The following is a 15219-nucleotide window of genomic DNA, read 5'->3' as shown; positions in this document are numbered from 1 at the left end:
ACGCGCTTCGAGCGAAACAACCGGCGCGTGGACCACGGGGAAATGACCGGCCGCGGCTTTATGCATCGGCTTCACAGTGCGTCAACATTTCTGACGACCTCACACGGCAAGGAAACGCCGTCGTCCTCGATATGCTGACATTTCGTGCGCCGGTTGTTTTGCTCGAATCACGTTTGAGAGCGGTGCAGTACGGTAGCGCACGAGCGGCGCAGTCGCGTGGTTTCATTTGATATTTCGTGCGTTTTCTTTTAAAATAAAAAAAAATCACCACGCAGCATGTACGTCGCCATCAAAAATTAGACCGGTCGTTTTGTAATGCCGTCTACGACGTGATGGGACACACTTGGTCATAAATGAATATTAAAAATGCTGCATAACTAACCTCAGCTAATCAACCAATTAAGCGCAATATAAAACATATTATAATGAGCACTTCATGACATACTCCACTGGTTTCGATCAGTGGCGGTTAACCACTTTTTTACATATTTAGTTATATAGTTACATGAAAAAACCTGTAAACGTATTCACTGTGATTGATACGGAACCGCCTTTCTATTTCACTACGATATATTGGTTTTCTTTTTTTAGGTCACCGTAAAGTTTTTCGCGGTTGCAAATCACGAGATCGTCAGAGCTATATGTGGCAATAGTGTGAACAGCAGTGGTATCCTGCAACGCTTTGTGCCACTACAATGCGCCTGGGGGAATTCTCGACGGCACTAGTTCTCTCGAAGAAGAAATTTCAAAAGACTGCACGTTAGTGAATATGTTGCTAACGAACGCTTTACGCCAGCGGATAAGTAGAATATAAAAATCATTGCAGTTTTAAGCCCTTAGTGTAAACATGGTGAGTCACCAAAAAATGTCGCTACCAGCGTTGTTGCTCCATTTCGGGTGATCCGGTATTGCGAAAATGGTAATACGCTTACGGACAAGGTAGAACAGCACAGCGGTATTTGTGCCATCGTGCGGAGGCTTCTTACTGACGTTCTTGTATTCAGATGGTAACCCGCTAGCTGTTCGGCAAGTAGAGAAGCGGCACCCATTAATTACCAAAGTGTCATACAAGAACCATTCACAGCGCAGCGTATAAAGAGCTCTCATGTTGAGCTGAGTTGTTTCGGAATGAAACTAATATACCTTGAGCAAGTAAAACAGAAATCTGGGGACACAAATAGATATTTTCTCAAAATTAAGCAAAGTTGGTCGCAGTTAAAAAAATTCCGAGTAAAGATTTTTGTTCATAAGCGTTTCCTGCTTCATCATACGATCATATAAGAGCTAATTTGCAAATGTATCGAAGTATCTTAAGATACAATTGGGAAGTATCGTATCGGATACAATTGTTCCGGAAGTATCTTGTATCTGTATCTCAAATACTTCTTGCCTGGGTATCTTGTATCGTATCCCGATACAATTTCCAAGTATCTTTGCCCAGCCCTGGTCTGCTGTCGGTAACACCTATGTTGCTGTTGGCATCGTTAAGCAACTGTAAACAGCTGGTTATATAACACATGTGCTAATCTTCAAAATATATGTGTGTGCGTATACCATTTGCACATTTCTCTAGCGTCATTCCGTAACGTTTCGCTCAATGTGAAAAATTGTGACACCGTCACCTTCCTGCGCATGCTTCGCATAACATCGATTCTCACGGTACGTGGGGTCTGCCGATTTTTGTTTTTATCTGTTTCTGCATACAAAAAGGTAATGGATGGATGGATGCAAAACATTATTGAAAAACATTTCACCATCTTCCACTAAAGGGAACTATGTGGCGATGCGAAGGAGCGCATGGGTCGACTTAAGGTTCCGTTCATCACGGGCACCTTGCCCAATGTTAACGCGTTCTTGCAAGTGGAGCACACCATGAATTCGCTGTAGTTGCTGTTGCTGTTACTCGTCCCGAACTCTTGTTGGAGCACGCCACGCGGGTTCATCGCGCGTCTGCAGAATCTCGTTCCCCGATGCCATCACGTGATTGCAGAGAGAGTGTAAGAGGGAGAGGCCACAGCGTCTTACTCACCCCTTACACAGGCCTGAATTCGCCAGCGCGTGCCAGCACACGTGGTTTTGTCTGCGTTACGCCAACCTAGGACAGCATACGGCAGCCCAGGCCCCTAAAGTGCTCTGCATGTATCATCATCAAGGTGGTCGAAAAAGAATACGAAGAAGACTTCTCCTTCGCGCGAGCGCGCGCTCAATATGTTACAGATGGCTATGGTAGGTTTTAGAAAGCGGACGGTCGCCAGTGGAACTACGGACAAAGCCCAGCGCAAAAGCTGCTTCGCATCTAAAATCCTGAGGTGTGTGACTCAGCGCGCAGCGGGCCGCTCCCACGTTGGGACAGCCAGGCTAAGCCCTACCGCCGCATCGTGGGCCCTCTGGACAGCCCGTAGTTGAGCTCCGGTATCGGAGCTCTTGATGCAAAGAGGTAAGAAGAGTAAGAATTGGCGCCATGCTGTCACCATTCAAATACGACCTGCACAATGCGAGCAGCGTGATGCAATACACATTTTTAGAGAGAGAAAGATAGAGAGAAGTTTAAGGGTATCCAACGACGTTAACCTAACGAAAAGCCTGTCATGCTACTCCGGATGAGATGGGGAAGTACGAAAAGATTCAGTTGGATAAAAATAGGCGGAAAGTTTACGTGCATACTAACGCAAACGCGATCATTTAGGGCGTACAAGTTTATATACGCAAAAAAAGTTTTTTTAAGAAGGAGGTGGCGCTATTTTCTCCACCCCTTGCCGGACAACTTCGATAAATGTATCTAATACACGCGCAGGTCTTATTCGTCATACTGCGCATCTTTCCCTTCATGCTGTCAGCGCAAAAAGCTGCATGGTGACGTAGAATTGGCCTCACGGGGGGGGGGGGTCTCGCAGATAAGCCCGAGACGCCTCAAGACGCCGAAGTTGAAGCGCAAGCGGGTGCGGTATATACATTTTTTTAGAAATTTGTTATTTATCGCAACCGACGAACAGGCGCGGCCGCTATAGATCCTTCTAGACAGCGGCTGTCGTCTTCTCCCGAGGAGCACGTCATTTCGGGAGCGACGCAGCTTGTCATAACCTTATAACGCGCTCGCATGGCCGAGCCCGCCTGGATTCTGTGCATGACAGCCACGCATGCGAACAGCTCTCTCGCTAGAAGCACGCGGAAAAACTACGACGGCGGCAGAATACCGAGACGAGCTCGGGAGAAATGCCATTTGCGCATCTCTCTCTTTCCATTCGTTGAGTAGTTTGGTATATGTTACAAAAATACATGAAAGCAGGAGACGTGTCAGTTCACGTAGTACATCACGTGGTACCTCTTCACGACACTCGGCCAGCCTATTATCGTCCTAAAGCGGGTGGCAACTCATTTTGCGCCCATAGCAACCGATGGTACGGCTTAAAGAAAGAACGTGACGTCCCCAATGGGGAACGCGCATAACTTCGGCGTGCGCTGGCGCTAACTTCCAAGAACTGTAAGCGTACTTACTACGTGTGTTATCCTTACAATAGCGTGGGGCTGAGAGGCTCATGTCATCCACGTTGACATTTTGTCATATTTTATCTTTATAACGTCGTGTGGCACACTGGCGTTGTGTGTCTCTTCGGATCCTGTCTATGTCTTTGTTCACTTGCACAATGTTTCACAGTATTTACCAGAACCAAATAGCCCAGTCGTCAACGCTTAGATGCTTTATCTCACTGTTTCACCTGATTTTGTCGTGGTTTTCGTTGATTACCATCGGGTCACTGACGACTAGCTAATGGTGGCACCATCTGTACGTGAACGCCAGTTATACGAAGTTAACGCAAGTTCTTTAGGATGACCTCGACGCTTTCCTGAAGCCTCCAGAATATCGACGAACCATCTTGTGCCTTTTTGTTTCTCTTATCTTTCGGGTAGGTGCCTTAACGTGTGGTTGGTCATGGTGCACAAGTTCCTTTACGATTGAAATCCGCCAGGAACGCAATAATCTTGATGACGACAGAGAAAGATGACGAAGCTGGATGGAGAAACAAAAAGCGTAACGATTATCGTGGTTACCGGTGCATTTATTGTGTACCCGTTCGATTTATTTTTGTCTAGAGAACCAATACGCAATATGGCTGAAGCGGCACTGCTGCATCCGGCTGATCCTACTTTATTCAGGCATTTTAACCCTATTTCCCGCGCAATTTAGAAAACGAGTACATTTGGTCATCCGCCCACTCATCGATTTCTACAAAAGGTTATCTCATTCTCTATCGATCTTTTTTTTTTCAACTTCGGCGCGACAATGTTGCCAAGTTCAGATAGTATTCTATCCGCAGGCGTGCAACTGTTGGTTACAGCAGCCAATAAATTTTAAGTTTAAGGGAGGTTTCTGAAGTACCACCATTTGTCCGCATGGCTGAGCGGGTCAAGAGCCCATTATACTGACTGAAAAGAAGCGAGCCAAGAGGTGTCCTAGCTTCTCGGTCGAACAAGTTTGAGGGTTTAACTATATTGAAGCTGATCCGGGTTCTGTGGCACTTCGCAGCAGGCTAAATGCTATTTTCTGCAAAAAAAAAAAGAAAAAGAAAGAAAGAAAGAAAGAAAGTAAAAAGGAAGAAAGAAAGCAAGAAAGAAAGGAAGAAAGAAAGAAAGAAAGCGGTTAACTGCTATTTTCATACAGACACCTGCGCAAACCAACCTACCAAGTGACCGACCCACCGACGGACGCACCGACCGACCAACCAACCTTTCTTCCTTCCTTTCTTAGAAGCAGCCTGTCTTTTGCTGAAAGTGCTGATAAGTTTGTTGCGCAAGGCGACGTTGCTCTGATGTATACTCGTAGTTTACGTATTGTTCTCCTGTCTCTTATACTGCGTTAACCTCCCTGCTGGACAAAGCAAGCCAGTTATGAGCGGTATCAGAAGTACGCGCCAAAAGACGTTCGTTGAGCGCCATTTACAAACGAGGCGAAGAGATTCGGTGTGAAAGCAAAGCTGGTAGCCTGCTTCTCGCAACCAAGTGGTGCACGCGAGTGGTACGTTTTGTCTTCACAAGAGAGGTACATGATGAGCAGTCATCAGAGCCATACAGCCAGGGAGGACTGCAATGGCTGCGAGCCGTTTGAGTAACAAGAACTTGGAGGACGCTTGAGCTTCGTCTTCGCGAGTTAAATGCTAGAGCGTAATTGGACCCCGTTCGCATTGCCTTCTCATTCCCAAGCCAGGCTTCGCTTCTCGGTCGGCACCTCAACCGTATACCGCGAGGAAAAGAACGTCTCTAAGTGTAACATTCGTTGCTTTAATCTATCTCAGAAAGCCTACTGCCAGTAAAGTTGCTGCGAAGTGCCCACTCCACCATAATTCGTCTTTCTACGCTTCTGCGCTTCGAGCGCGTCATTCTACGCTTCTGCACTTCGAGAAACACTTCTACGCTTCTGCGCAAAATACCTGACGCCAGTAAAACGGTTAGCCTATGTAGTAATGTACACCACGGCGACACAATAATATACTTGTATTCAAGGCAACTAGCAAACCCTCAAGCCATTTTTTACACGCTCATCGCCCAGGTTGCCAACTCCTCGTTGGCTTCTGGCCCCGATCGTCACGCGGCTGCGACACAACTGGAAAATTTACACATCACTCTCCATCCTCGCAGTGGACAATTTGCATAAACGTGGGTCTTGTTTTAGAAAAGACAATTTGCATAAACGTGGGTCTTGTTTTGGAAAAAGTTAACTATTGGCGCCAGCCCTGTATTACTTGTCTCCGTGTGCAGAGTGTATCTTTTCTTAACACAGCTTAGAGTATGCGCGCTTGTTTGTTGAAAGTAGCTTTCTGTCCTGCGTGTTCCCGTTTGCTGTTGCCCCGCCGTAAGTATCAGCAGAGAATCGGGCTATCTCAACACTATCCCCTAGCAACACGCTGCAAAGCATGGGAAACAGAAATATGAGAAAAAAAATCTCATCACTTGGATTAGAACCAAGAACCAATTTCCGTGGAACGTTTACGAAGCTTTAGAGAAATGGTTTTCAGCGTCCATGTTTAAAAAAATTAATGTGAATTGGCTTTCTATTTGTTAACCTCCCAGCTGTTCACTTATGGCGCTTGGGTATTCTTTTTTTTTTTTTGGTTCCGCGCGATCGTAAGTCGTGTAGCGCACAGTTTCCATATAATCATTCGCATCGCGCAACTGAGCAATTCACGAGAAAGATTGCATAGCGTTTCATTTTCTGCCAGAGACGTGCACCAGTTCGTGCGCAATACAAACGGGAAAAGAAAGAGAGGGCCATTTCACATTCGTTCCCATAGTACAGCCCGAGAAAAGCCACTTCAGAAAAAGCTGCCCATACGTCCGATTTGAAAAAAAGGAAGTTACTTCTCCTCCTCCTCCTCCTCACTCCTCTCTTTCCTAAGCTCAGTTCGCGTTTCATCGACTCTCGTTTGTTTCTTCATGCCCGCTTTACGTCATCGGCGAGAATCCTGTCGCATCCGCCATCATGTTTGTTTTCCCAAGCCGAGTTGCCAAGGCAGATATTGCTTAAGTTTTCTCGATCATTTTTTTTTCAGATGTTTTCAGAAAGAGCCTCGTCCTTGTTTGAAAGTGCGAAACTGAATTCACTGCGAACGATGATTCGATGCGTCCGGCGTCTTTTATTTGCGTCCACGTGGATGAAAAGTAAATATAGACCCTTATGCCCGTTTCCTGGTTCACCGAAATGTCGGGACGCTCGGGACAAAAATAAAAGAATAATCTATGTCGCTTACATTATGATTGTCCGTTGTCGCCCGTTGCTGCGACTCTGCTGTGGCTATTGCATGCGGAGGAGCAGGTTAGCACGAGGCCGCGGGTGCGATACCTGCCCTCTGCAGTCCCCTGTGTACGGGTGCGGAATGTAAAACTGGCGGTCCGCATCTTATACGTGACCGCTAGGTAAATCATCTTGGTTAAAATAATCCAAAAGGACAGACTGATGGGCTAGTTGGTATTGCATAACTCAAAACAGTAGTGCAAAGAATCACGGACGGCGACAGGTAAAGACAGGACACAGTCCTTACCTGTCGCCGTCCATGTGATTCTTTGGGCTACTGTTCCGAGTTATAAAATAATCCGCTTTTTCCGCTATGACACTTCGTTTAGTCGGACTTGGGAGGACGAGGGAAATAACAACACGGGCGTGCGTAGTCGGGGATTGCAAGTTGAAAGATATATTCTTCTTATGTTCATGATACTGTCTCGGACATTTGCATTCCGTCGCTGACTTGCAGCTATATCAGTGACGATCAAGGCTGCGATTCAGTTCTTCGCCATGTAGAAGCTCATCCCCCTACAGGCCCTTTCTTTCAGGGTATGAACTGCTCATTCTTACTTTCAAGTTTATTAACCTCGTCGACAAACTTTGTAAACTTAAATGTACGTGCGCGTTAACAAACCTCAGTAGATAAAAGCTTGCCCCGAGACCCCGCGGTTCTTTTCTTTTCGATATCCCAAGTGTTGGTTTCTATATTGGTGAAAAAAGAAAAGTCTAAAATACATTCTCAGTGTTCTAAAGTTAAGAAGAAGCCGCCTTGCGTTTAGCCTACGTGGCTTATTAAGAGTGAGCTTCATAATAGTAGAGAGCTTATATACGCGTTGCTAGAGTGCTTATCTAAGTGAGGTTATGGGGATGTATTTCAGACAAAAATGCACATGTGTTATGTGCAAGAAACTTGACTAGCTTATTAACTGTTCTAAGTTAGGACACGGCCCTTCATAGTAGCGATAAGCCGCCGCAAGGATAACGTGCGCGCCTGCATACAGGGAACCAGATTTACCTGAGGCCCTTTTACGTCGACCTGTACTTTATCACCGTGAAAATAAAAAAAAAGAATGAATTTTACGCGCCGCGTACTTTCTGTTGCAAAATATAATAACCGACCTACGTGTGTCAGTAATGGTCCTGCCATTATTTACTATATATAAAAAATTTACACCATCTCCCGCTAATGGGGACCATGAGGCGATGCGAAGCCGGAGCACTTGCACGATCGCGTTCCGTTGGCGTTCGTTGGGCATGCTACCGACCTAGCGTCGTGGAACGCGAAGAGGGACGCTACGCGCGTCGTATCTTCCATCTAGCCTGGCAGTTAATTCTCACAGGGCGAGCGGGGAACGCGGTCGACAGGCGGGCGAGAGGGGGGCAGGGTAGGAGAGGAGAGAGAAGGGGAGGGGACGCGCATGCGCTCGAGCTCGTCGCGGCGTTGCGCAGGAGAGAATTTCGGCATGTCTAGCCCGCGTTTCAGAGGAAGAGTGGAAAGGGGGAGGGGAGAGGGGAAGTGGAGAGCGGCGTGGGAGAGGGGAAGGGGAGAGGGTGTGTGGAGAGGGTGAGTGGAGAGGGGAAATGGGGAGAGGGGTAGAGGATAGGAGGAATGGTGAGGGGGAGTGGAGAGGGTATGCGCATGCGCAGTAAGGGTGGTCACGCCGCACACCACCACCACCGGATTGAGCTCCGCCTTAAGATACTTCGCATCTAAAAAGCGTGATCACAGAAACCAGCCCCCTTTTATGTGTAGGCGTATCGACTGTGTTACCTCGTGCGCTGAATGGCTAGCCTCAAATTTTTCCTTCCTGTGCATAAGCCCTCCTATCCGTTTCTGGTAAAATCAGATATCGCGACTGCATGAATCCCTGAAGAGATACTGGACCTGAGATTGCGACGTTAAAGATACGTAGCCAAACGAACGGTTGCGCTACATAATGCAAAATTACACGCATGAACTGTTGATTATTACCAAGAGCCACGAAGAAGCCGTGCTTCTTTTAGCCGTGTTTCTTTTTAAAACCTGCGGTTTCGAAGAAGTGACTTGCTTGAAATTATGATGAGATTCAACTTGGCGTTCGTGTCGTCTTTCGCGCGTTACAACGGCTGTCGATTATACGCCCTCTAAGCACTCTTCGAGCTGCGCCAGGATAGGCCACTTCACCTTTATAAATCCTCGAACGTTGGGAGCGTCTGGCTCTGCAATATTTATATCGTGTGTGGCGAGTGTGTTTACGTTAATAGACCATAAATAAAGAAGGGTGCTTGTAAATGAGGCATGCCACTTGGACAAGAAAAAAGAATAACTCAGGAAATGGGCGGGGGGGAGGACCAATGAGGAGATGCGTAGAGAAAAGACAGCGGATGGCGCAGCCACTGCTTTGTCTAGAGATTGAAAAATAGACCACGAAAGTGTACCATATATTCCAGAACGCATGTTGGCTTTTGAGAGATGATCAATAGCCATTACATCTGATTGCAAGTTTTTCGACGCGAACGCCCCTATTCACGACTAATTTAAGCGGACTCGTTTTGCAGGGGTATAGTGTAGAATGACTCCGCCGGAGCGTTTGCTTACGTTGACTCTCAGGAAAATAAAAACTTTCCCAAGTTCAGGCCATCTAACACGAGATGAGTAAACTAAATCGGTCCACGGGACGGTGTTAAGGGACGTGTTTGTTTTTAGCTTAATTAATGATAAGAGAGAGGGTTCCCGTGAGAGTCTTGCGGCTGCTGGCCATTATAAAAGCCGCCCCCCCCCTAAAGAAAAACAAAGAAAAAAAACTACGTTAGTGCTTGCACGTATTTCATATTATATATATATATATATATATATATATATATATATATATATATATATATATATATATATATATATATATATTGTGAGGACGAAGAGCGACACCGGTGCTGTGGCGCGCGGGCAGCTAGATAGGGGCAGAGAAAGAAGAGGCAGACAATAGAACAGCTAGCCCAGGAACGGGTGTTGTCTCTGTCTCGTTCCTCACAATGGCGCAGCCTACAACGCAAGCCGAACCTTGCAGCTGAAGCCACCTGTCATCGCGCGTCGTCGGCAGCACGGGTCTCTCCATCCTAGGAACGCCGTCCACGCTTCCTCGGTCATGGACACCATGGCCCGACCGCTGCTACAGCTACCCATCAAGCCATCCCAGGACGGCGTCCAGGCCTCCTCGGTGGCTCAAGGGCACGCTTACCCCGGCGCCGCCAAGACAGTGCACGGCCTACCGTTGCCCGGGAATGCCGCTCACGCTTCCCGTGGCGACATCCTCTCATTCAGGGCTCCATCGGCACCTGAGTCGCTTTGGGATGCGGTACGAGCTCCTTCGGACCAGCAGCCCGCCGTCGTGGGCCCAACCACCACCGCCTACTGGTCCGACATGACTGGCTCCGCACGCGAACCATCGGAGAGCGCCGCGCACCTGCGGCGTACCATTGCGCGACTCCGCGTCACGGCCAACGCCTTGACAGCGTCGAGTTCTGCGCTGTTTCCTCTCATCATTCCGGCACTGACAGCCATCAACGCCATGTTGGATGTGGCCACCTCGCTAGACCTCGAGGCCAGCTCGCCTGAGCAACGTAGAGAGCTCCGGTCTACCCTCAGCCAGGTCTCTATCCAACTTGGTGACTTCGCGCACACACTCTGCCGTTCGCGCCTGCCGTATCACCATCCCAGGCTACCTTCGTACTACCGGAGTTCCGCGGCTTCCAGGACGACGCCGAAAAATGGGTGGCGACCGTCAACGCCCTGGGAGATCGCGAAGCCTGGACGGAGGCGCAGAAATGGTCCATGGCGGTAGACCGCCTTCGGGAAGGTGCCGCGGCGTGGCACAAGTACGAAGGCGTGAGGCAGCAATCATGGGACGAGTGGAGCACCAGGCTCATAGCTGCCTTTGGGCCGATCGACTACCACCTCGCTGCCACCACCCAGTCAAACCTCACCTCCACCGAGGACGGAGTTATGGAGGGCCACAACCTCGAGGCTGCTACTGCGCAGTGCAGCTTAACGGAGAGCTTCCCAACCTCTCCTCGTACAAACTCTGGACTGACGCAGTGCTGTGGCACTGCGCCGATGTCCTACACAGGACCACTACGACAAGAAGCCGAGACTACATTCCGTCCACGGGATTTGGTAACGCGGGCCCCAATATCATCTTCCCTTCAGGACATGGGCGTGCCGGCTCCTCTCGTGCTTGACACTCTGCCAATTCAGGAGGAGGACGACTCCATGACCATCAGCAACGTCTTCTCAGACTCGTCAAAGCTCCATCCGCGACTTCAAGCGGGTTCATTCGCCGCCTGCGCCGATGGCCACCTCGGGCTAAGAGAGCAAGAAAATGTGACAAGGGAACCCGAAAGTAAGAAGCAGCCTCAAATGGTAAGACCGGGCGCACAGAAAGGAGAGGACCCGCAGCACATCATGGGAGACTTGCAGAGGATCGATGGAATGAAGATCAATGCCCCCAACACGCTGATGTTGGGTGAGAAGGTTCTCCGGAACAAGCGCTCGAGTGTTGCCCAGTCGCTAACCCTATCGCAGGTTGAGGTACCGTCAGCTATCCTCAAGCATCCTGCGCGGCACCCTTCAATTAAGGTGCCCGATGTGCCACTCGGATCGGCTCCAGAACCGTCGGACATTGATGGAATACACAGTACGCGCTCCATTACTAACACAGAGAGAGTGGCCAAAGAAAAAGGCTTCTCAGTTTGGTCGAAGTCATGCAAGATTCTTTTTGCTGACAAATCCCCTTCTGGTATGCCGCACCTGCCGTTTCCTTCGAGACACAGCGAAAGCCGGCCGCCAGATGCATCTTTCACAGCTCACATGATGTCACTGCGTGACCCAGACCGACCAGCGCGAGGAAGTCAGTGTCGCCCACCAGAGACGCTTCTCGCAGATTCCCCATCCACGTTGCGGTGTGGTCGGGGGCCGACCACCACGAAGCAGTCAACCACGCCCACCAGAAACATTGTCGGCAGCTCCACGCGCTCGCAGTCATGGCCGAGTGTGAGGACGAAGAGCGACACCGGTGCTGTGGCGCGCGGGCAGCTAGATAGGGGCAGAGAAAGAAGAGGCAGACAATAGAACAGCTAGCCCAGGAACGGGTGTTGTCTCTGTCTCGTTCCTCACAATATATATATATATATATATATATACACACACACACGCAGAGGGCCCAGTGTTCTACTTCGCGGACAACTACGGCGCCAAAAACGGCCCTTGTGATCTCATAGCAGCTTTCGCTGCAAAATTTGGCGAAGCTTGCACTAAGTCGCACAAGGCTTCAAACAGCGGAACTGGACGATTCTGTAATCTAATCTGGTTGCTTGTAGGTTGTTGCTAGGCTTTAGCTAGGTTAGTCACGACACGGATGTCCAAACTCCAGAACTGAGCGTTCGCACCTCTCACAGATCTACGGGGCGTTGTCGTTGGCGTAGGGCTTCATCGCTTCGGGCTCGTCTCGCAGCCGCAGTTGCCATTCCCGTTCTTTAGTATGGCAGCTTCGCAGTAGTCGTGCCAATTCTTTGTATCTTTGTCTTTGCCAAGTCGTGCCAAGTCTTTGTATCTCTCTCCCAGATATATATATATATATATATATATATATATATATATATATATATATATATATATATATACATATACATACATACATACATACATACATACATACCTTTCTTTCTATAGCTTTCTCTCTCTCTCTCTCTCTCCGTGAACCAGTGATGGCTAGTGGGGTTTGTGGGATTTCCTCCTCCTCACCATTACATGTCTACCTCACGCTCACTTCCTTTCCCCTCCCCCTTGCTACGCTATAATACACAAGGCTATACTATGATTTGCTAGCTTGCCTTGATAGCCCAGTGGTTAGGACGCTCACCTTCGGATCCAGGGTACGCGGGTTCGAATCCCGCCTCGTGAAGAATTTCTGGCAAGAATTTTTCTCTTTATACTTTTCTTAATAATAATATAATATCTGGGGTTTAACGTCCCAAAACCACGATATGATTATGAGAGACGCCGTAGTGGAGGGCTCCGGAAATTTCGACCACTTGGGGTTCTTTAATGTGCACCTAAATCTAAGTACACGGGCCTCAAACATTTCGCCTCCATCGAAAATGCAGCCGCCGCGGCCGGGATTCGATCCCGCGACCTTCGGGTCAGCAGTCGAGCGCCATAACCACTAGACCACCGTGGCGGGGCTTTTATATTTTTCTTTCCGTTTCTCTCTCACTCCTTCTTTCTTTCTCTCTCTGTATTCGTTCTCAGGGTTATTACAGGCCACGCTGTAGCGATGAATAGTGGGCTGTGCCCAAATTTTGTGGCCCATACCTGTTTTACATGATGGTAGTTTTCTGATAGGCCGCGCACACAAATTACAGCTAGCTTAATAAAACAGCTTCGCTGTTAAAAAACCGTCAGATCCAACGCACTGTGGGATTCGATGTAATGCGAAGCAGCCAGCAAAGAGCTGCATACATCGCCTTGTTTGTCTTTGAGGCAAATGAACTCATTCATGTCATGACATGTAGTTCACAATATATCGCACGTTTGTCATGCTTGCATGCATGTACAAACTGGTATATACCACGCGATAGTGAAACGTATATTCTGTTACGTAAAATGCATGACCTCTTGTTTGTGTTCGTCACACCCTCATGTCATGCCATGCCAATTTTGGCATATATCCAGTAAACAGAATGGTCGGAATCGCACCAAGACAGTGTCATGTCATTTATGTTCGTCATACAGTCACGTTGCGCAATACCAATTTTGGTGTATGTCAAGCTAGCGAAACGGCCGCGAGCGCAGAATGAGCGTGGCGCGTAAGTCATTGCCGTACATGACATGCATGTCATGATTTTCATTTTACCACCTGTCATTTATGTTCATCATACAATCGCGTCGAGCAATACCAAATTTGGTACATGTCAAGCTAGCGAAACGGCCACGAGCGCACCATGAGCGTGGCATGTATGTCATGCCGTACATCACATGTATGTCATGATTTTCCTGTTACCACCTGTTTTATTTATGTTTGCCGTACAGTCACGTCACGCAATACCAATTTCGGTGTATATCAGCTAGCGAAACGACCGCGAGCACATCGTGAGTGTGGCATGTATATCATGCCGTACATGACATGCATGTCATGATTTTCATGTTATGGCCTGTCCCTTACGTTCGTGATACAGTCCTGTTAAGCATTACAAATTTTGGTATACACCCCATTAACGAAACAGTCAAAGAGAGCACGAAGTCGTAGCCGGCTTGATAGATAGATAGATAGATAGATAGATAGATAGATAGATAGATAGATAGATAGATAGATAGATAGATAGATAGATAGATAGATAGATAGATAGATAGATAGATAGATAGATAGATAGATAGATAGATAGATAGATAGATAGATAGATAGATAGATAAGGGGAAAAAGGGAGGAAGAAAAAACGCGCGTACACACAGGATAAAAAAATCCACAGCATATCCTCAGGGTGAATGATGATGAGTGGGGCGAAGCTCCGGAGGAAATCATCGGTAAAGCGTGAATACTCCGAGCGAAAGTGAAAGCGCGCCAACAGCGAGCGGATTTGATTACAACGGTACCCCTAGCGTACGTCGCCGCACTAAATCGAACGATTGCCTTCCACCAATGACACGCGCCATATGTGAATCTTCCGTGAATTCTGCCCAGTACATCATCAACGACGTGAGATTGGGCGCCTTTATACTAAAGGGTCGATGAGAGTCATGACGACTTGCAGCTCACTTTAATTTTACATGTACGCTGTGAACTTTTATTGTTTAATCACGCACAGGAGAAATCTCACACAGGCACTGCCTTGGAGGTCAAAATCCAGTGCCTATATATACGGGGTGGTCAGTGAGCGGTTGTGCAGCGCGAGCAGACGGTTTTTTCAATCAAGAAACTCGCTAGCAGACGCTGCCTGCGTCGGCCTCGCGAGGAGAGAGGGGGAGTAGAGCACGCATCTGCAACGCAGCGAGCGCGGAACGTCGGCGTCGCGAGGCGAGAGAGGTGGTGGGGAGGGACCTTACCCATCGGCGCTCGCCCGTGCCGATCAGGTGAGGTGGCTACATACTACTACTACAGAGGAGGGAACGACCCACACCCTAAGGAGCTTCGCCCCTAAAAACAACAACACACACAGGAAGGACGTTCTGGTTACAATCGTTCAGAAAGGCTGGTCGATCGCAAGAAGCGCAGTAGCGCTTGCGTGACCTTCTTCTGCGACGTTGCGTCTTGTCGAGGCGTAGAATTATTTCCTCTGACAAATATCGGTCAACCAACTTGTTGAACGCGTTGCAAAGGGATAGCCGTTGTGCACTATACTGCGGGCAATCGCAAAAAATATGTCCAATTGTGCCTGCGTTGCCACAGTGGTCACAGGCTTCGGTGTCGGCCATC

General features: G+C 48.3%; 1 protein-coding gene across 2 annotated transcripts in view; it reads right to left on the bottom strand.

Moving 5' to 3' along the window:
* The window catches only part of LOC119387336 (ceramide transfer protein), a 608660-nt gene that overhangs the window by 90696 nt on the left and 502745 nt on the right, over window positions 1-15219 (bottom strand). The window lies entirely within an intron of this gene.

This window comes from Rhipicephalus sanguineus, chromosome 3, assembly GCF_013339695.2.
Source record: "Rhipicephalus sanguineus isolate Rsan-2018 chromosome 3, BIME_Rsan_1.4, whole genome shotgun sequence".
Lineage (NCBI taxonomy): Eukaryota > Metazoa > Arthropoda > Arachnida > Ixodida > Ixodidae > Rhipicephalus > Rhipicephalus sanguineus.
This window is presented reverse-complemented; position numbering and strand designations above follow the sequence as displayed.